Source organism: Chinchilla lanigera, unplaced genomic scaffold (assembly GCF_000276665.1).
Source record: "Chinchilla lanigera isolate Chin_1 unplaced genomic scaffold, ChiLan1.0 scaffold00002, whole genome shotgun sequence".
Taxonomy (NCBI): Eukaryota; Metazoa; Chordata; class Mammalia; order Rodentia; family Chinchillidae; genus Chinchilla; species Chinchilla lanigera.
The window spans coordinates 40497203-40521589 of record NW_004955403.1 but is presented as its reverse complement, the minus strand read 5'-3'; positions in this window follow the sequence as shown (position 1 = coordinate 40521589).

Here is a 24387-nt window from a genome sequence, read left to right as displayed (position 1 = left end):
TATGACAGACAGTGTTTCAGTGAAGGTGGGAACCAGCTGAGATTATAACTTCATCCTTTATTCATTTTTTGAAGTTGATTAAGATACAAAAAAAGTGCAAGAATAGTGCAAATGTCACTATGGCCAGTGTCTTCATGAACAATTATTTCTTACCAAAGAATTATGCCCAAATGATAATGCTACACTGTATGAAAAAAAAGTAGTTTCTGCCATAAAAAAAGACTTGGGCTCTTATATAAATTCTCTTAAAAGAAGTTTAATAATTGTTTTACCTACTACATTTATCATCACATTTCTGTAGTCATTCACAGTGATTTTTCCTATAACAAGAGAACAACATGCCTCTGTTTAAAATATGAAATACTTCCAACTTCAGATAAACCTTGCTTAGACCACATTCCTCAGAAGGTGTAACAGGTAGCTTGACTATAATGAGAACTGACTGTTCTGCTACCCGTACAGGCGAAACTCAAAACCACGTTAATTTTTTTTTAAATCAAACTCTTTATTTCCACATAACATACCCAAAAATCTCTCAAAAATGTTAACAATACAATTAATGCAGCTATGAAGTCATTTTACACCACTCAAAGCCCCAACATTCATCAGCTTCACGTCCACTGATTGGCTCTTCATGGACATACAGTTAGGAGGTGCGGCGGGCTTGGGGGAGTCAGTTACTGAGATTGTGACCTGGAAGGGTCTGTCTCCTTCCAGGCTTCTCCTTTCACTGTCTGATTTCTAGCTACCATGATGGAAGCAGCTACCTTCCACCCAGGCCCTTCCAGCATGCTCTTCCTGCCTTGGAGCCAGCTCACCATGAACAGAAAATGTAAGTCAAAATAAAGCAGTCCTCTTTAAACTGTGGGTAGCAAGTATTTTATCCCAATGAGGAAAGAGTAACTAAGACAACCTGCGTGTGCATGCACAGAGAATGTATGGGAATCTAGTTCCTTAGACAGTGAGCGCTTTGAAGTCTTAGTCCATGTCTCAATTCATCACTGGCTTTCTACCCGTAGTACAATGTTTAGGATCTATGTAATTAATAATGTGGTGCAACATGTTGACTAAGTATCTGGCCCTTAGCAACTGATGGAAAACTCTGATTGGGTAGAGTCAAATGCATGATTTTCTTCTAGGCTAATGTAGGGTCCTTCTCTTGGGTCCTAATGATTCTAGTTTGGATAGACTTCCCTTATCTCTTCCAGCAGAAGTCTATACACGTCAGACTGTCTATAGTAGCCTGGATTAAACAGTACAAACAATGCAAATGTCATGAACTGACTTCTAAAGAACTCCTGCCTTTGTTCAATGAGTTTCTAAGACTGGCATAAACTTATCATGACTTCTCTTTTGAGATCTGTGGTCCCATAGCATTCTCTTTTTTGCTTTGATAGTGATTTACTCCCTTGTTTTACATAGGAAAGAGATGCGCCTTGCTTGTTTTGTTTCTGAAAAGAGACTTTCAAGCTGGGGTTTAAACTAAAAATCAATTCTGGCATTGGACAGAAACAATGACATTATAAAACTTCTTGAGAAATATTGTTAAATCTATTCCCTAGATGACATTATTAAAAACAGAAAAACACACAACTAATTTACAAAGGAGTCTTCCTTTCTTGCTAATTGCTTGCTGCCTTGATTTAACCACTAGGATATTTCTTTTGCCAGCGGTTCAACATGAGAGCTATAACCACCTAATAAACTGAAAAATTAATTACCTGATCATCTCTGAAACAGACACTGCTTGCCTCATCAATTGTTTGAAGCAGCAAAATCTTTTTCAGATTTTGAGAAGAAAAATAATTGAATGCACTTTTCCTAAAGGACAACCATAACTTGCTTTTTGTCTTCATCAGTCTCTAACCCCGGAAAGAGCTATTTCCTCATAGAACCAAACACAAAATTGTACCAGTTTGCTACAGGGACACTGAGCATTCACAAACATTGCCTATCATTTTTTTTCTTCTCACTTCAGGTCTTCTTGTCACGCTCTTCTGAGATTTAATCACATTCACAACAAAAACTTCATGTTTCTCTTCTACTTCCTCGGAGCTATAATTTTAGCTCCTTTGTTATCTGCAGAATTTAGTCAAAATGATGTCTTGTTGCTCTTTAGGAAGCTATGCTTTTCCTTTGTAAGCATGCCTTGGTAGAGCATTTGAATAACCATGTTTCTAAAGCAGATTTTATTTCCCATTCATTTCTATCTCTGTCTTTTGTGGGATCATACTTATAATCCATATTTTGCTATTTACATAGTATTGATGATGGTTAGATTGGGTTGAGGGCCTACATACAATATATTTTCTTCAAATGTATGGTCTTTGGGCTTGCACCAGGCTTTTGGGATCTAGGGTGGAAAATTTTAAATACCATAATATCCTATCAAAGGGTTCAACAAAATCATAGGCTGTGACTTACTAATCACCCTATACATACTCTTTGCAAAAATATCTCAATTCATCACCACATCCTACTGTAGTACTATTGTTTATACTTTACAGGAAATATCAAAACTTAAGGTGACTTGCCCAAGGCGTTAGCTAGTCAAAATCTAGGCTGTTTTACTAAGTCCATTTTAAAATCACAGCACTCTACTTGTCTAATGACTCAAAAATATTTCCTGGTCATCCTTCTCCCATCCTGTGATATGTGTCATATCCATTTACTCCAAAACCACAGTGAAATAGGACTACTATACATGCACGAGCTCAAACCTCAGTACATAAGAATTACCAAGAGTGCAGATTGAACATACAGGTCCTTGAGCACTCTCCCAGGAGCTCTGATTATCATTTCACAGTGGAGCTGACAAGTCTGCATTTTACTAAGCATGCCGTGTGGCTATAATTTAGGTGGTCTGAAGATCATGCTTTTCAGAAAAGCCAGCCTAATTTCTGTTACATCTCACTAGACAGCAGTTAAACTTGCCTCGTGTTAAAATGTCTTCCCTTTTCCACTACTTTAACAAATAGTTTTGGAATTTGGTGAGGAGTTTATTTGTTTGTGGCTTTGCAGGGGGTTTTGTTGGATGACACAGCTTATTTATTAAAAGTGTTCTGCCATCACAGTATGAATCAAGATATTTATCATAATACTTTGTTGCCTATTGTGTAGATCTACAATGTGCAGCCTGCTTTTTAAGGTTCAACTTCTTTGTTCAGTTTTTCCAACTCAGGTTAATACTTTGTTCCTTCCATATTTGTGTTTGTTCATACAAATTGAATGACTATCAATGACTATAACTTCTCTGACCTTTTCAAGGTTCCATGAGGGGTTGTGAGTGGAAAAATTGACAGATCCCTGCCTGGAAGTACAATTTTATCTGGTAGGAGTAATAGGAAAACACATAAATTTACATTCAGAAACATTTACCTATATGATAATGTTATGGTTGATACATTGTGTCAACTTGAGGAGTCTAGAGGTTTGGATAAGTGACTCAGCAGGGAGCCAGGATGCTTACTTTGTGCTCATCCTGAGCCTGTGCAAGAAGAAGGCATGCGAAGGGTGTGGGTATAGAGGACCACTCCCCTCCAGGGCTGGTAGGCTGCATAAAAAAGGGAATTAAAAAAGGACTGGCTGCCAGTTCTTCAGAGGAGCTCCAGTCTTCAGCTTGGTGATCGTCTCCCGACTTCTGGTGCAGACTGTTTGGCTTCCACCTGGGACTCTCCAGCCTTCTGGTGTAAACTCTCCAGCCTTCATCCTAGATTCTTCAAAGTTCCGTCACAGACCCATCAACCTCCTGATACGGACTTGCATGGACACTGCAGTGAGGTCCAGACCTGGGGCTGGGCTCTGCAGTCCCCAGTGTGCAGACATTCTCTGCACGATTCCTCATCCAACTCTGTGGCTGACCATTGTAAGCCAAACTTATAATTTCTTGTACATTTATATATCTTGTGTTATATCTGTTTCTCTAGTAAACCCTGACTGATACAGATAGCTACAAATTGATGCCTATTTGTGGTTGAAACTGTTTACAAGTACATAAATGATAATTTTGTTGACCCCAATAATCATTTGGGGCTCTCTTTCCCTTAAAACTTTAAGTACATTTGAATTAAACAATCAATACCATGGCCTCAAAATTTCAGAATCCCCTCTCTATGATTTCTGTTAATTATTAATCTTATTTCCTCAGGTTTTATCTCAGAAATGGAGCTCTGTCCCATTCATTAGTCCACAAAATATTCAGTCACATGGTTTTTCAGACTGTGGTGAATTTACTGAGGATTAATAAGCATTGTAGGAAGAAATACACTATGTTCTTTGCAGCCTTCTTCCGCAGAGGGCTTCTAGTCCTCCAACCCCTTTATGCCTAGTTATATGCTAGAGCCCACCCTCCCTCCATCCATCACTGCACACACTGCCCACACCCCTTGAGAAGGACAATGCTATATACTCCCAGGGAGCTATTTATAACTAGGTAGGTCCAACCTATGAAATCCTATGCAAAAAATTCTCTCCATTCCAGTCATATCAGAAAACTCATCAACTGTACCCAACCAAGGATACAATGGTAAGCTCTCTAAAGTGTAATGATAAATCCAGAGATCATTAATCAACAAATATTACTTATACATCCGTAATTTTAATTAAACCAAGAAGCAATAGCAACTACATGATCAATTGTACTTTATACTACCTGGTAGAAACTATTTCTATTTTTTTTTCTTTTTTTTTTTTTTTTGTTTTTCTCTGGTACGGGGAATTGAACTCATGACCTTGCTCTTGCCAGGTGGGCACTGCGCCTCTGAGCTAAATCCCCAGCCCCTTACAAACTATTTTTAAATATGTGTCTATGTGGCCTATCAGCACCAAAAATTGATGATATATTTCTCCTGTAATGCTCAAGCAGTCACTCAAAAAGAGGACCCTTAGGACACTCATAACAAATTTACATTTAATTAACTTATACACTTAATTTACAGACTCACTTTTATTATGTACATGCATAAAAGCTCTCCAAAATGTTATAGGGAGGGGAGACAGTTGTTCAGAGGAAAGTCCACACCTCAAGACAAATAAAACCAGCAGCATGACAGCAAGAAGGTATGACAGAAAGTTTGAAAACACAGTGAGCTCTGGTTATTAAACACAAACAAGCCCCCAAACTCCTTGTACTATACTATGCTACCTCTTTAGAGTTTGACATTTTTTTTATATCTGCTACAGACTCCATAAGCAAAATGAATAATTTAATGTTCCATATCAATTAATCTTATGAAGTTAACTGCAAATCAACAAAAATATTCAATTCAAATTTAATATTTTTATTTAAGAAAATAATTAAATATATAATACACTTGAGAAAGATAAAGCAGTTTTTATGCTCAAAAAGGTCCTTCTCTATATGGAAAATAGGTTTTGATAAGAGTGCCACTTTTAAGAATTCTGAAGGGTGGTGAGAATGTATACATATGAAAGAAATAAATACAGTTCAAAACTACTATTGATGAATCAGTTAACATATATCAACATGTACAAAGTAGGAATTAAACATTCCTCTTATTGAGTCCATCTCATTAATATTATTTCTTTACTTGAAGATGGCTTTTGTCTACATATGTTAACGTGATATATCAAGAATAATTTGTTCATCTTATAAAATAATCACTTTTCTCCATTTGCTCTTTATTTGCAAAGCTGACCTTCTCTTTGTTTGTAAATATCTTAAAAAGACTTCAGAGATCCTAATACAGGATGGTGCTGACTAGCCAAATCAGTAAACCGCTTGTATAAAAACTAATGTGAATCTTCTGACATCCTGACAAGAATAACTGACTTATGGATTGGCACATGCTAGTCATTGACGCATTGGAGGGAGCAGCTGATGTGATGGGAACTTGATCAAGGGTAGTCTGAGAAGGCTTTAGGTGGAGAATAAAGTGAAAATTGATGGGAGAAGGGACCTTTTTACTGAACTGCATGTGATAGGTGCAAGGGGACAGAGATAAGGGTTTCTTCATACAAGAAACAAGATGAAAGAGCACATAACAAAAAAAGAGAAGGAGAAAGCAAGTCTTGAAGCCCATAATCCAGAGATTTAATTTAATTCAAATAATTGTCAGCCATTATAAACAACAAGACAGTAATTTCAATGGTATGTCATATTTAAAAGGTTCTCTCTCATACCCTTCTGTAACACAGAACTCTTCGATGTTACAGCAAGTGACTATTTCGGGTCTAACTGGTCTTGGGAGAGCAATTTCCAACCTTGCTAAGAACATTCTTATTTTAGGAGCCCATAAATATTAAAATATTCTTGCTCTTGGTAATATTGACTCTTCATTTACAATTGTGAGATGTGGCACCACATAGAACACCCCAGTTGACACCTATTGGCCCTTAGAGTATTAAAAATAAAACAAAGCAAAAAAAGTCTCACAAGCTCTTACTTCAGAGAATTAAATATTATTACCCTTTCATCATCTTGGCTGTATATAAATCTGAAAATGTCTACACCCTTTTCTTCTTTTCTTCATTTTTCACTTATTCCACAATGCAATAAAATCCGATTTCACATTTTTTTGCTCATCATTATCTTAGCTCCATATTTTGGCATTATCCTAAAAATAAAGATATTAGGATGTGCTACTTCTCCAACTAGTGGATGTTATGGTTTGTGTCTACATGTCCCCCGCAAAGCCGTCATCGGGCGGGCTTCTAGAGTTTATGATTGATTCATGGCTCAATGTTGGGATTGTAGGTGTTACTGCTACACCCGCCCTGGGGCAGAGAGTTTGCATACAGTATAAGGGAGGGAAGGAGGCTGCTTGCTGCTTCTCATCCATTTTTGCTCTTGCTGCTTTTGCTGTTTTCTGCAGCCGTGAACTGTTGCCATGTGCCACCTTGCTTGGAGCCAGATGACTACGGACCGAAACCTCCACAAACTGTGAGCTAAATAAACCTTTCCTTCTTTAATTTTGGGGGTTAGGTATTTTCTCTCAGCAATGAAAGAAAAGTAACCAAGACAGAATTTGGTACCCGAGAAGTGGGGTTGTTGCTGTGACTATACCTGACCATGTGGTTCAAGAGACTTTGGAAATGGCTTGTGGGAAGAGTTTGGAAAGGTTTGGTGATATTGCCTGAAAAAGTAGAGCTTGAATGCTCTAATCTGTTCTGTCTGGGAGACTCTGGTCAGAGCTCAGAAGACCAGAAGGCTGATAGAAATCCTGCTGGTGAAGATGGGGTTCGGGAGGTTTCTGCTGGGAAGAAGGACTACACTGATTGTTGGAGTCCAGATGATGTACATTATGAGGTGGCAGAAAGATTGTCTGAATTTTGCTGTGTTGAGGTTTTGCCTAAGACTGAGATTAAGGGCAGTGGACTAATTAATCTGGTAGAAGAAATTTCAAGGAAGTTGAATGTTGAGGCAGTGGCATGGCTATTGTTGGGGACTTTTAATCAGATTTATGACGAGAATCAAGAGCAAAGAGTCCAGCAAGATGATTTAAAACGTTATGAGCTTGGCCAGAAAGAAAGCTCCAGGAAAGTTATGGACTGCAAAGATAGAGCTGAGGAGAACTCCATTGCTGAGAAGGGACTGGAGAATAGAAAGGATGCCCTGAGGACATCACAAGAAGTAGCAAGTCTCCACCCTTTGCAGCCTCAAACCTGCAAAGGTGAAAGACTTTGCTTTGAGGAGAAAGCTGCAGAGTGCCGTGTTCCAGAATGGTGGCAGCGTAGAGAATTTGTTCCTCAGAATTAGATTCAGAGTGCCCAGAAATCCAGGCCCTCAACCGCTATGGCCAAGAGAGAGGAAAGTTTGGCTACTGCTCCAGGTGGCAGCAGACCTTGGCACCACACATGTGGCACTGGTTTTAGGCATGTGGAGAATGTAAGAGTTCAGAGGTTAAAAGGGCTTCCACCTCAACTTCAGAAGGCCTGGGAGGCCACGCAGTGTGCCCCTGAGAGGGCAGTTTGTGAAGCTGTGAGTATGAAATGAAAGGTGCATTAGAGACACCAGAAATTTGGAAAAGCCAAGAGTGTGGATTGTCTGAGGAAAGCTGCAGGAGGGAACAAACTGGGCCCAAAAGAGAAGCCGTGGGAGCTACAACTACCAGAACTGCCACAGGGGCAGACCCACATATGGCCTTTGGAGCTCACAATGTGCCACAGATTGCTTCAGATGTTCCACATGGAACTACAGGACAAAATCTGCTGGATTTTGGATTTGCGGGCTAGTAGGTGCAAGTGCTCCACCCACCCTAGGGTGGATAGCTTTCATACAAGATAAAGGAAGGAAAGAGGCTTGCTTGCTGCTGCTCCTCCCTTTTTGCTCTTGCTGCTTTTGCTGTCTTTCACCACCATGAACTGTTGCCCTCTGCCATGTGCCACCCTGACTTGGAGCCTGCCAAGTATGGACTGAAACCTCCACAAACTGTGAGCTAAATAAACCTTTCCTTCTTTAATTCTGGGCATCAGGGATTTTGTCTCAGCAATGAGAGAAAAGTAACCAAGAAAGTGGGCAAACTACATTTTTATATTATCAATCTTTGCATTTATCACCCTTTTCTCTGAATCTGTCCCCTTCACTGGCTCCTTTGCTCTCCCCCTGCTCTCCAGCAGCTTTACAGTTACATTCTTTTTTGCTTCTTTCAGCCCCTTAAATACCAGCATTTCTTGGAGTTCTGTGTTTTACTTCTTTTCCTCTCTTTACCTCTTCCTAGGCAAACCCATTTTTTCTCATGATTTTACTTGCCATTCTTAGATGTATTTTAATAAGTAATAATTCTTGAGCACATTTCATGCTTTCCTAATGTCTGTAAATCTGTTTACTGGGTATCTCTGCCTAACCTATTCCAGAGGCTTTTCCAAAATAAGATGTCTGAAAATGAACTACTCTATCCAAATCCATTTCTCACTTGGGGCTCCTACCAGTCACCAGGGTCTCACCACCAACACAGATCACAAATCTAGGACTCACCTTCTAGTCCTTATGCTCTTCCTCTTCCCCTCCTCTACCTTTGGCCAATTGCAACCCCAGTTCATTTCATCTGCTCTATAGACCCTGAATCTCTTTTTTTCTTCTGCAGCCACATCCCATACCCTACTTTAAAAGTTTAGCTCTTGTGTTAAACTCTTAACTGATTTCCTTCTTCTAAGTCTCTCAGGCAATCTTCTGCATTCTCCTCAGAACAACTGTGCTTAAAAAGAAATCAGACCATTTTTGTCCAACTGTTTGAAACTCTTCACTTATTTCATTTAGTAGATTGATTTTCTTTTTCAAAAAACTTAGTAGACTTTCTTTCACACTCTACCTCCTGCTTTTTCTCTTGTCCATCTATTTTGTATTGTGCATACTGAGCACCTTATAGAGAAAACAGAAGACTGAAGAGGGGAATTCCCACACCTTTCAAATGTAAAACATATTCATCCATCCTGGACTGAATACCTTTTATCCTCTCTTGTACCTGCAGAAGAATCGTTTCTTCTGTCTGAAGTGTATTCTTCCATTCCAGTGCACAGCCCATTTCCTGTGCTCCAAACCTCTTCTGAGCTTTGCACCTCTCCCTGATGGCTAAATCACTTGGATTTGCTGAAAGTTTCAATGCCCTCCCTTCCAGTTCTCGTGATTCTTTGCTCTTTTCCTCCTTTCTGTCCTTGTCAAGTTTCTTCAAAATGCAGTTGTTATTTAGGTTTCCTTTTTAAATTGTTGTTTTTAATTGTACAAATCTATGCAGTACAATATAATTCAACACATGCATAGAGTGTGTTATGATCAAATCCCATTTGTTGACATTTCCAATTTTTCAAATTTTTATTCCTATGTAATAACTAGACATATATTATGGTACACTAGGCATAGTGTACCATCCTGATATACAGGCACAGCATGTATGGATCAAGTTGTGACAGTTAACCTTTCCAGCTGCTTATCTTTGTATCTTGTATCCCTATTTCTTCATCTTCTGGTCATCCTCTGTTTTCTTCCCCATCACTCCACAAAAATATCACTTGTTAAGAACATTAGTGGGTCTCACATCCCCAAATGAAAAGACATTTTTCATTCTCCATCTTTCTGAACCTCCATCAGCAGACATTGTTTACTATCTCTTCCTGTTTGAAACACTTTTGCTCTTTAGGTTCCAAAACACAGAAACCTTATGGCTTCTTTCTGATTATTCTTTAGTATGAACCACAGGATTCATATCATTCTGATTATTCTATCTTCCTCTCCTTTCTGGACTTACTCTCTACCTTCTGGCCATTAAATAAGAGAATTTCTTAAGGTACATGTATCAATCAGGTTTTCATTGCTGTGACAAATGCCTACGATAGACCAGCTTGTAAAGAGGAAAATTTAATTTGGCTCATGGTTTCAAAGGTTTCAGTCCATGGTGACTTGGCCCCAAGGGTTTTCGACTTGTGAGGAGACAGCAAATAAAGCTACTGATTTCATAGCAGCCAGGAAGCAAAGAAAGGAAAAGAAGGAGCCAGAGACTCAATATCCACTCCAAGTGCATGCCAGTTCTGACCAACAGACTTCCAATGGGGCTTCATTTCTTAACAGATCCACCAATAGCACCAGAGGCTGGGAACCACGTCTTTAGCACAGGTCCTTTGGGGCCATTTATTCAAACAACAGCAACATGGTATGAAGCCTTGTTTTCTTCTTATACAATAATAATTTCTTACATAACCACACTTGCAATTTGTGCCATCAAAAAGGCCAACTATATGGATAAACAAAATATGTGATAGCCACATACGTCAGCAATGAAAAGGAACCAAGCAGTAGTACATGCAATAACATGGATGAGTCCTGAAAGCATTACACTAAGTGACACACGTATTAGACCAAGTAATATAAAAGGCCACAGATGGAACTAACTGTATATATTTAAGCTGCATCACTGCATGAGATAGCTTGAATAAGCACATAACCTGTACATATTTATTTATTACATTCATATGAAATACTGAGAACTGGGAAATACGTAGGAAACAGCGCAGACTACTGCTTGCCCAGGACTCATGGGCGAGGAGTGATAGCATGATAGTGGAAGTATTTAGGTATTCTTGGGGGCAACAAGAATGTTCTAAAACATGGTGATAGCTGCACATATCTGTGACTATAATGAAAGCCATTAAACTGTATACTTTATATGCATGAATTGTACATTTTTTACTAGGTCTCAATACATTTTTAAATTAGCAACAACGAAAAAAGCAACTGTCATAAAAGTGACTTCAAATTTTGTCTCTAATTTAGACTTCTCTGACCTAGTTAACCCATACTCATATACACTGAACATATCCCTAGATCAACATAAACACACACACACACACACACACACACACACACACACACACACAATTCCTTCTCCCCACAGCCTCCCTTCCCTCTCTCTTGGTGAACAGTACCATCTTCTTTCGTCCTGTTATGTAAGACTTGATCCAACAAGTCACCCCTAAAACCTCCCTTCCTCACTTTCATTGTCAAATCCCTTAATAATGTCTTCTTTCTTCTTTTTCAGCTACCAGCCCCCAGGTCCAGGCCCTAATTATGTCTCAAAGGGCCTCTGCTGCAGCTTTCTACTTATCTGCCTGCATCCGCTTGCCCTCCTTCATTTACTTCAATCCAGCCTCTAATTCTACCCAGAACTCTTGCTGCCAGAAACAAGTGTAACACACAACATCCTTCTTCTCTGAACTTAGAAACCTTCAAAGGATTTGAGAATCGGCACCTTAATGTGGCCTACTTAGACAAGTCCTTTCTTCTCCCCTGTGTAATCCTATCACTTACCTTTTACTTTGCGTAAATTTTAGTACTCTTCCTTCAAGTTCAGCTTCTCAAAGAATCATCCTGACCTTCCTGGACAGAATAGCTGTATATTCTTCCTGCATAATGTCATTTTTGCATCTCCATCTCTGTCCCCATTATAAATTCACATACATTCATGTCTTGTTTTGATTAATACTGTATTTACTGCTAGACAACTATTATCTCCATTAGGGTAAAGATTTTGCTTTTGTTTTTTGTTATGGTGTTGTTGTTGACTACTTTGCCATCCTTATATACTGCAAATACCTAACCACAATAGTAATATCCAGACCATAAAAGTAGATTCTTCTTCTTTTAGTGCATGTATGTATCTATGTAAGTGTGTGTATGTATTTGCATGCTGGGATTAAGCCCAGGGCCTCACACATTCTGTGCATACTAGACTCCTAATAAATATTTCCTAATTTATAACTGCAGAGGAGGAAAAATTCATTCTACTTAGGGAAAATGCCTATGCTTCCTCTGAACTTGCCATTAGAAGGATTTGCCAGGGTAAAGATAGGGCTGGTTGAAATCTCCCAAAAGTTCACTTCTGTAGTCAGAGAACATTTTCAGGGTCTGAGTGACAAAGGCTAAGTACAATAATCAGAGAAGAGGGGGCTGGGGATTTAGCTCAGCGGCAAAAGCGCCTGCCTGGCAAGCGCAAGGTCGTGAGTTCGGTTCCCGGTACTGGAGAAAAACCAAAAACAAACAAACAAAAAAAAAATCAGAGAAGAGCTGGGTGGACGTACAGAGACGATGTGGAAGATACACGTTTTCCTGGGGCTTCTGAAGAGATGTGGGGTGGAATGAAGAAAGAGGTGAATCAGCTAAAATTAAAAGAGAAACTCGGGGAGAGAACATCTAATGGAAATGTTTTATGAAATGTTGCCCTATGATGTCCAATGCAAATACTTTCCCCTATACCCCATTAAGATTTTAGTAACATCTAATTAGCTTGCTAATGAGCAGTGGAATTGTATCTAGTCTTGGCAGAAGCCTGCCAGAAGAGGATGAAACAAGTTGTTGCTCTCTCTTCTGAGGTGGCCACAGGATGAGCAAGGCAGATCTCTGTAATTCAAACACATCCAAGAGTAAGTCTAAATGATACCTTCTAACTCGGTTCTTAGGGAGATAGTCAATATAGGTCTACATATCTATTTGGCTTTCAAACTACCTCATGTTATCACAAATTGGTACTCTAATGTAAGTGAAGAATTTCAAATAAAGCGACTTAACCCTGTAAATATGAGGTTGATTTTCTCCCAATAATCAGAGAGCATTTCCAGGAATGTTCTATAAACACCACTTAGCTTGTATTGTTTCTGTTTTTCTCATAGCAGTGAATAATTAGGGACTGTGGGTTTGTGAATCCTCTAGGCTCGTGAAAATGTTAAGCAGTGGAGTTTACAAACGTACAATGAAGATGCAACTGATTGCTTTTGATTCTGCAGAATCTGAATGAACTATTTCAGGAAATAAGAGCACTTTGATGGGATAAATGGGCAGGAAAATTATCTCTGTACTAAAACCACTGCATGATTTAGATTCATGAATACATTAGTTCTGGAGGCTATGCTTGGAAGGTAGAATTATAATACTGCTGTGTACCATTTACGATGTCTTTTGTGATTTTCATAAACAGAAATTCCTTTTTATTGGTTATGCTTCACAGTAGTACTATGAATCAATCTCCTTATCTTGACAGTATATTTGAGTCCACTGACAAAGAGAGAGGGGAAATAAACTGCATCACTGAGTGAGATAACTAGAATAAGCACATTTAATCTGAGTTGCCAGATACTTTTAATATTTTCCACTGCATCAGAAGTTTTACAGGTCACACACAAGCTCGCTCATCAAGTGAAGATCTTCATCCATCAGGAAAGATTCACATACTGCAAAGCACTTTTCATTGGTTACATCATCTTATATTCAAGAAATCCTGCAGACAAAGCAAGAATAGTTTCCAGTGCTACCAATCTTCAAAACACAATTCTGAGAAATGAAATGATGCTGAAGACTAAGCAACTGAAAGACCTGAGGCTAGAGCCTCACTGTCCTGTGAGACTCTGCAGTTTCATATGTACTCTTTACAGCAGAGATTGTGTATTCCTAAAACAACGGAACCTTCTCAGCATGGCTTTCAAAGACAGAAGAAAATGTTCGTTTTTTGTGTTGTGTACATGGAAAGATTAACTAAGCCAGGATTCTTGGTCTTTATAATGGGAAAAGGGGCTTTTTCTTCTTTTTCCTTTTTTTCCTTGGTACATGCGTGCAGGACATAATGATCCATCCTCCCTGAACTTGCACATCACCCATCTTAATACTCTCCTCACCCCTTCCTCCCCTCCACCTCCTAGTGCTCCTCCACAACGTACTTTTTCTTAACAGGCATAGTATGAATTTTTCATAATACATAACTATAGAGTATAAACAAGAAAGAATGACTTGCAAAGTATATCAGTTTTTGCAATATGCAGTTGTATAATGGAAACAAAAGAAAACAAAAACTGTTCAAACTTTTTTCTATACTACACAAAGAAAAAAATTAAAAATCCAATTTCTTCATACCATTATCTCTAAATACACATTCAGTGAGCTAGCTTAATGTGTTTTGAGTTTTTTAAGTAAGGCAAAAAATGCATATATATATATATACAAATCAACGCATAAAGCTGCAAAAAAGTATGTTCCCAAATGCAGGAACATCGTCTCCATGAAGACATTTGGTAACAGAAAAGAAACGTTTAGATGGAATCACATAACCTAGAGCAGAGGATGTCTCCCAGCAAAGCAGAAGAAATGTTTCAACAAATATTTAACAAAGCAACAGCATGGTTATTTTAAATATTCCAAATGTTTGCAATTTAAAATGCAAAGAGAAATCCTATAACCAATGAGAAATATGTCTACTCAGTTCCAGAAGACTATTTTTCTTCTTTCACTCTCAATTAAAATTGGCTATACATATGATTGCATACTTTCAGAGACAAAACTGCTGTTTCTCCTTTTCCTGTATCATGTAACAATGGTTGCAGAATCGGTTGAAGATTTCTAGCAGGAAGGTTTGTAAAGCTTCCAACTCCATTAAGATGAAAAATGGCATTAAAATGTATAGTTCCTGACACTGAAGATGTTTTACAGTTATCACCCGTCCAAACAGATGCCAGGTAGAATTGTTTAAAGCAGCTACAGAGTTGCTTCTTGGATAAAGCAGAGTGACAGCCGATATAAATAACTCCATTATTTACATATCTGTCTCCATTGCACCAGAAATGAACAAGTAAGAGTTGCGTGTTGTTTTGTTTGTTTTGGCTTTTTTCCTCTGATAAAGGCTTTTCACCAGCCCTGTTTCTGTCTCTTACCTGAAGAAATAATTCACATCCCACATCAATTAGTAGGTAAATCTTCAGCAGTGTAATTGAAAGGACAATTCCAACTTTTGATGAGAACAATGTCAGCGGAAGAATAGTAGCATACCAAATCTTGTGGCAGCAAACATGCATTAAAATAAATAAATAAATGAATAAGGGCAACTAAGTTAAAGGCAGTACTTAGAAGGATAACGGTAGAAAAGAGGTACTAGACTTGGTAAAAGCTGATGGAGAAAAGTTTGTTGGAATGTAACAGAGAAAGAGATAAAATGTAACAGAGTAGGGCTGCAGAGAAATATACTAAATGGAAAAAACTAGAATATATGATTGCCCTTCTCACTGTGTAATAGTGCTACAAGAAATTTATCTTCCTGACTAAATTTTCTTCTGTTAGCAATTTGGATATGTGAATTATATACGATGAGGATCCCTTATAAGACCAACAACCACAAAGAGGTCTTGTGCAAGGAGCATTCCATAAAGGAACCTTCTTGCCTGTGACCCTGTTTTGGACAATGAAACTTGCCAGCAAATAGCACATCAACCAACACCTTCAATCTCTCTCCCCCACAAAAATTGAATAAGAGTTCTTAAATTATTTTAATGGATGCAAGAATTGTATGTATTTGTGGGACACACTGTGATATTTCAATGCATATGTATGAAGTGTAATGATCAGATCAAGGTAACTGCCATCCAGTACCTTAAAGATCTTGAATATTTATCATTCTTGGCTGACGGTAACATTCAAAATCTTCACTACCATTTTGATACGTGGAATTAGTTGTTGTCAGTCAGACTTATGCTTTTGCAAGATAGCACATTAGAAGCTGTGCCTCCTGCCCCCTGTACCCCCATGCCCTTTAACCATCCTCCTCCATCTCCTCCCACCCCTCCCAGTCTCCGGCAACTACTGTTTTCACTTCTACTTCTGTGAGATCAGCAGGCGGAGTTTCCACATATAAGTGAAAACACGCAGTATTTCTTTTGCTTGCCTGATTTACTTTACATATCCTGATGTCCTCCAGACTCATCCCTTTTGCCACACATGACGCAGTTTCACACTCTGCTGTGGCTGAATAGTATTCCATTGTGCATGTAGACCACATCTTCTTTACCTACTAATTCATTGAAGGATATCCAGAGTGATTCTGTGTCTTCGCGAGTGTAGAAGAGTGCTATAATAAATGTGTGAGTGCAGGTATCTCTTTGACATACTGAATTCCTTGCCTTTAGATGTATGTCCAGTAGTAGAATTGCTAGATTGCATACTTTTATGTCTAGTTTTTCCAGGAAACCCCGTATGGTTTTCCAAAATGACTGTGTTAATTTACACTCCCAACCACAGTGTGTGAGAATTCCCATTTCTCCATATACTTGCCTGCATTTTTTTTTTGTCTCTTTGATAATATCCATTCTAACTGGGGTGATGTCTCATTGGGGTTTTGTGGGCTTTTGATTTGTGTTTCTAAAAGGATGAGATGTTGAGCATTTTTTATTTGTTAGCCATTAGTTAGTATCTCATCTTTTAAGAAATGTCCATTTTTTAATTTATTTTATTGGTACACTTTTGAAACACATAATGATCACATTCATCATAGGGAATTTGTACCTGTCCATAATATATCTTCATTCTTCTTGTAAATGTCTTTTTAGATCACTTTCCCATTTTCATTGAATTATTATTGCTATTGAATAATTTGAATTCTTTTTCAGGTTCCAGATATTAATAGTCTAGATATTAATCCTTTGACATATTAATAGTTTGCAAATATTTTCTCCTGAAAAGTAATTACTTAAGCCAGAGCTTTCAAAAGACAGACAGATACCAGGTGTGGTGGCCTGTAACGCCTGTAACCCCAGCACTAGGGAGGCTGAGGCAGGGGGATCACTGTGAGTTCGAGACCAGTCTGGCCTACAAAATGAGTTCAAGGCCAGCCTGAATTGCATAGTGAAACCCTGTCTCAAAAAAAAAAAAAAAACCAAACAAAATAAAACAAAAGAGACAAAAGAAGATGGAAGGTATGTGGAGTTGAATAAAGGATGATATCACCATAGACCTAAGAATCACACTCAGACTTCTAAGCGTAGAGAACAACACTGCTTGCATTTTTTTTTTTTCTCTTTGCTAAAGTACCTTGATGGTAGATGTTCAAAGTGTGGTTTATTTCCAGTTATATAGTCCTGACTGCCTGTGCCTACTTGGAAATACTTTCTTTTTTCTGCTCTACTTCATTGCTTGCCTTTGAAAGAAAGGATACAACTACAGAGAAACTGTTACCTGAAAAACTACTACTGGCTTCAAGCACCTTTCCTTTGAAATGGAATAGAAATTACAGATATGCAAAGGATAGGATTGTAAGTAGTGAATCACCACTGCCCTTTCTCCCCAAATGCAAGCAGTCATTCCCCCAGCCAAGGAGTGTTTCTGAGCAGTCTGATTGGCCATTGTAAGAACGACATTTTACCTTACAAAAATTAGAGGATTTGGTCTCTGTCCCTTGTTTGAGCTATTTCTACATATCAAAGCAACAGCACAAGTGCCCATGCCAAGTGGAAAGCCTCTCACTGTGCTATAGCTGGCAGAAGCACCCCTAGCAAACTCTCGGCCAAGCAGTACACTGGAAAGGAAGCCCTTCCTATCTGGTCCCCTGTGTGTCTCTTCCAGGTGATGCTGGAGTAAATGCATATGAGGGGGGACTGGTCAAGCTCCCTTCTTGGCAAGACTTAATTCCCCTGGGTTGGCTCTTTTGAACAAACCTGGCTTGTAGTCAAGACAACTTAAAACTTTGCAGATTGTCTGGAACTTACCAGGCCCACCTTGTTAACTTGATTGATGTAGATTTCTGGTTCACCCATGGATATTTTTGATGTCAAATTATTCAGTCCAGGCTCTCACTTTTCAAAACAAGGTCACAGCAGTAGATCCGGTTTTTAAAAGCATTGTAAGCTACTTGCTAGTTTTTGTGTTGAAATTTAATTAGGTCTCATTATGTTTAGGCAATAATTGAGCATACTTAGTGAATGAATAGTTGAGCATGCGTAGTGATAAATCAGAACTCTGGGCCATTTATATCAGACCATAAACCCTCATCATTCAAGTTTCCAACTTCTTCATGAAACATTACATGATTTTTACATTAAGTTGTTCTTTTAAGTAACTTCTCAAAATTAAAAGAAACTATAAATCAATGAAATATACCAGGCGCTTCAATAGTTCTACTTCTAATGTGTGTCTAGCAAGTGTCTTATAACTTGAAGTAACACAATTATCTACAAAGAATTTTCAACTTCAGTCATTATAAAGAACTAAAAATTACAACAAGATATCTTTTTGGCCCATAAAACTAGCAAGAAATTGACTAAAAACAAATTAATAAGTTAAAATTTAAGTTATCAAGACTACAGAGTAAATGGTGTGTGCATTCCCATTGCCCACGTTAACCAGTAAGGACAATATATTCAAAAAGCGCAATCCTCCTTTATTTTAATGCTCACTGATTTAAGTCCAAGTCCTGCTGCTTCATTAATTCCTCAGAACATACGGGCTGACCATTTTCTGTAGCTACTACAAACAAAAATAAAAAGATTTCTGTTCTTTGAAATGTTAGAAATGTGTTAAATTTACTACCATCCAAGATAAATGTCACCAGAACTCTTTCTACACGTGGATGGCAGATATTATTCCTAAATTTCCAATTTGTTGCAGGGCCTTCCTAAACATTGGGAATTCCTCCCAAATTTCATCAATGCAGAATTGCCTAAGATTACAAAACATGGAAAAGAGATGAGTGACCTAAATTAATCACACGTAAAGAAAGATGATACCTTTCATTCAAAATTGATTCTGCTCCCAATTCATTGGCCCTCTTGGGTAAGGGAGAGCATCCCCGATCTTTTCATCTCAGTAAGCAAGGAGAATCAACGTAGTTCACAGTAGCGAGGAACGCAGAGAACGTCACATTTGGATAAATACAGGACTGAGCTGCTAAAAACACGAGAGGATGAGCGATATGAAAGTATCCGCAGGCTCTTATTGTCTAAATTTCATCATACACAGATTTGAAATTATCCATCAAGAGGTAGCATCTGGTGAAAGAGCTTACACATCAAAAAAATGAGAAGATTCCAAATAATGAATCTCCATTTTCAAGTTTTCAGAGTATCTCTACCATCACAAAAATGGAATTTCCTTAGCCATGGAAAAAAAGAGGGGGAAATAATTCTGGCTGTTACCAAATGGATGCAATATGAAGAGTACATTGAAACATTTTATCTATAAGAAGTAGACCAGAGAAGAAATGATGATTGAGACATGTCTAAAGCTTATTAAACATTTCCAAAGCACAGATTGAAGAAAACAAATGAACTCTTAAGAAAATTTTAAAATTCTTATCACAGAGCAACTACACATAATAATACAGTGAAGATCTAAAAAAATTTTTTTTTTTTTTTGGTTTTTGGTTTTTCTCCGGTACCGGGAACCGAACTCACGACCTTGCGCTTGCCGGGCAGGCGCTTTGCCGCTGAGCTAAATCCCCAGCCCAAGATCTAAAAATTAGTAAGAGAAAAGAGAGAGTACTTACACAGGAAGAAGAATTGAATGGGCATCTAACTCCTCCATAACAGCAACACAATCTAGGAGACAGCTAAATTATATTCTCAAAATGCTATACAAACTAGCTATCTAGTACTTTACCAACAAACAAATACTTTTCAAAAATAATGAAAGTATGCCTTTTCAAACAAAAAACTATAGCTTACGAGTCAGAGAGCCTTAGTAAACTTTTAGATGACATGTTTCGGGGTGATGAAAAATGTTAGAAAAGTAATAAGTGAAATGTAAAAAAGAAAAGTAAGCAAAAATGTTAATCAGAGTGAAATATAAATAAAATTTATGAAGTACCCGGAAATAGTTTAAGAAGAAGCTAAAGCTGTTGCTTAAACTTAAACTTTGCTGTGGCTAATATGCATATTTAAATTTTTAGAGTAACAAAGAGAGCAATCTTTAAACCAGTAGCAGTGAAAAATGAAGCAAAAAACAAAGCTTAGGTGATAAAATATAATCATGTTAAAATATGATAAAACAAGAAAAGACAAAGAAAAAACTGAAAATGTGGAATAGAGAGCAATACTTGAAACAGATTAAACAGTAAACATATATACTGAGATAGTCAGTATTGTCCAGTTAAATCTTAAAACTCATCTGTACACAGTTCACAAAAGGTACAGTAAAATAAAAGAAAGAGAAGCTGGGGGAATGTGAAGGCTAATGCATACCATTACCAAGGCACCTGGTGTGGCCATGTATGGTAATTAGCAGGCAAGATTTACAGAAAAAAGCATTAACAGAGATGGAATGAATTCATAATAATAAAATATTCCATCTCTTAGGAAGTAATAACAATTCTAAGCTTAAATGCATTAAGTAGCGTAATTCCAGATACATAAAGCAAGAAGTTTTTTTATTTTTGTTACCACATTTTTGCAGTACATGATAACTGCATGCATCACGGGGAGTCAGTAAACATATACAATACATACATCTTAAGTCTACATATATCTGGGTTCTTCTTTCTTTCCCTTCCCCTTCCTTCCCTCTCTTTCCCTCCCTCTCTTGGTCCTCTTCCTATTTGCAAAAGATCTATCTCCCCTTTAGCTATCTTTTATTTTACTGTTTAAGTTAGTTACACTTTGGGTTTCTCACATAAGAAAAGCCATGGGATATTTAAGCTTTTGTGTCTGGTTTATTTCACTTAACAATATGCTCTCACAGTGCATCCTTTTTCCTACAGATGACTCAAATTCATCCTTCATTATGGAAAACCAGTACTTCATTGTGTACACATGCCACATTTTCACTACCCATTCATCTGTTTGTGGGGATATAGGCTGCCCCCAAGATTTCGCTATTATGAATTGCATGGCTATGGACATGGGTATATGTGTATCATTGTGATATGACATCTTTCTTTCTTTCAGGAAGCTATCTAAGAGAATAACTGGGTCAGAAGGAATTTCTATTTTTAGTTTTTTCAAGAACCTCTATACTGATTTCCATGTTGGTGGTAGTAGTTTACACACCCACCAACAACCTGGAAAGTTTCCTTTTTTCCTGAAGCCTTGCCAGTATGAGTTATTAGTTGATTTCTTCATGAGACTCTTGGTTTCTGGAATAAAATAGAATCTTAGTTTTGTTTTAATTTGTATTTCTGTAATGACCAGAGATGTTGAGCATTTTTCCATGTGTTTATTGGCAATTTGAACTTCTTCTGAGAAATGCCTATTCATTTAGTTGCTTGTTTGGGGAGCCTTTTATTTTGGGTCATCTATTTTTTTTTTTAGTTCTTTGTGTATTTAGATATTAGTCCTCTGTCTGTGAATTTGCTGGCAAAACTTGTTTCTTATACTGTAGGTTGTCCTCTCATGCTGTTGATTGCCTCCTTTGCTGTACAGAAGGTTTTCAGTTTGATACAATCTCACTTGCTGATTCTTATTATTTCTTGTGCATTTGGGGCTCCACTCAGAGAGTTCTTACCTACGTCTAGTAGCTGATTTTAGTTTAGCACATGGTGAAAGAGAAGGGTCTAGATTCGATCTTCTGCATGTGAATAGCCAGTTTTCCTAGCACTGTTTGGGTCTTTTTAAAAAAAATTTAAAGAAAGAAAAAATAATAATAATAACAATACAGAATTTCAAAACAAGATGATAGGCAATTAACAATGGTTATCATATTGCATGTCATTATCTTCAAAGTAGTTGCTCAGATTACCAGATACAGGCATACAAAATTAATCAAAAACTATAAGTACTAACTGTTCCTCACAGCATTTGTTAAGGAAACTTTTTTCCAGCAGCCCCTTATTCTGTTCCATTGATCCTTAGGTCTTGGTTTGTGCCAGTAAAGTGCTGTTTTTATCATGATAATTAGAAATACAGGATTGTGATGCCTCCTCCCTTGCTCTTGTTGCCCAAGATTGTTTTTGCTAGAAACAAGAATTAGATTTTTTTTAATCATCTGAAAGGTACAGTAGATTTTGTGAAAGGGAAAGAAACTACTCAAAAGGAAAGAACAACTGGGATGAAGGAAAGGAGAATAGAAACAAGAATTTTTAAATGAATGACTCTCAAGGAGAAACTAAAAAAGCTACTATTGTCAGAATAAGAGGTTTTGCTACATTTTCTCATTAATTGACACTAATTCCTTGATGATTGCCTTCTTTATAAATTTTGCAACTTATTTTTTAAAGTTTATTATTTTTATTTTAAAGAAAAGAATTTTTTTTAAATCATAAAGCACAGTTTTATTTTCAAAACAGGTTAGTAAGAGTTACAATAATTAATGCATTGCATATTGTTGTCTTTTGTAGCAGTTATTCAAAGTACAAGATATAGGCATGCTATCTTGCCAAAATAATACCAGCACAAACTTTTCTTTTCAATGAACTAAAAGAAACTAGCTGTATAACTATCTTAACTATCTTGTGTGTAAATATATTTTTTCTTTTTCTCTTGCTTCCTTTGCCTTTTCCTGCATCACAGTTTCTCTTTTCTTTTAAACACTTTCTTCCCAATTCTAAATTTCTATTGTACATTTTGGATCTTATTTACTCTTTCAACTTCTTACACTAGTGAGACAATATGTTGTTTACACATCTGGGTCAGATGTATTTTACTTATAAGTATGGTCTCAAGTTGCATCCATTTACCTATAAAAGTCTCCAGTTTAACCTTCTTTATGCCCGAGTAGTAGTCCATTATATTTTTTAAAACCACATCTTTTTATTCATTCCTTTATTGATGGCACTTGGGTTGTTTCTAAGATGTAGCTATTACAAATTGTGCTGGTATAAACATGGGTGCACATATATTACTGTGGAACAATGTTTTTAATTCTTCTCAGAAGATACCCAAGAAGGGAATACCTGGGTTGAAAGGGACCGTTAATCCTAGTTTTTTAAAGGATTCTCCACACTGATTTCCATAGTGGTTGTACCACTCTACACTCCCACCAACAGTGGAGAAGGGTTCCTTTTTTCCCACAGTCCCACCAGTGTTTGTTATTGACTGATTTCTTGATGACAGCCATTCTTGCTGGGGTGAGACAGAATCTCAGTATTGTTTTAATTTGCATCTCTAAGATGACCAATGATGTTGAACATTTTTTATGCATTCATTTCTGATTTGTATTTCTTCATCTGAGAAGTGTGTATTTATCTCAGATGCCCATTTTGGATTGGGTCTTTGAATTCAGAGGGTTGGTTTTTTTAATTCTTTATACATTCTAGATATAAGTTCTTTGCCTGAGAGGTAATTGGCTATAATTTTTCCATTCTGTGGGTTGTCTTTTCACTCTCTTGGTGATTTTCTTGGTTGTGCAAAAGCCTTTTAATGAGGTGATATCCCATTTGTTGATTCTCTGTAATATTTCCCTTGCCGTCGGTTTTGTTCATGAAGTCTCTGCCTACACCTATGTCTTTGAGTTTTCTACCTATTTTCTTTTCCACTAAACTTAGTGTTTCTATTTTAATATTTAGACCTTTCATCCATTTTAACTTTAGTTTAGTGCATGGTGATAGACATGAGTCTAGTTTTAGTCTTCAACATGTGGAAACCAGTTTTCCCAGCACTGCTTTAGTCTCTTTAATGAATGTTGCTTCCTTTCACTCTCTTTGTTCTTCCTATATAAAAACAAGGTATATATTTCCATTGTCTGATATCCTCTTCAGTTTCCTTTTTTAGAATACTATAATTCTCACTGCACAGATCTTGTACATCCTTGTTAGATTTATTCCTAAGTATCTCATTTTTTAGATGCTATTGTGAAGGGTGTGGTATCCCTAACTTCTCTCTAGGTGAGTTTGTTGCTTGTGTACAGGAATACTATTGATTTATGAGTGTTGACTTTGTATCCCACTACCCTACTGAATTTGGATATTAAATCTACAAGTTTTTGGTGGAGTTTTTGGGGTCTTCTATATAGAGTATCATATCATCTGCAGATAGTAATAATTTAACTTCTTCCTTTCCTATCTTTATTCCATTTTCTTTTTCCTGTTCTCTTATTGCTTTGGCTAAAGTTTCCAGGATTGTGTTGAATGAGAATGGAGACAGTGAACATCTTTGTTTTGTTCCTGAAAGCTTTCAGTTTTGACCATTTAATACGAGATTAGCTGTTGGTTTGTCATAGATGACTTTTATAAGTTTGAGATAAAGACCATGTATGTCAATTTT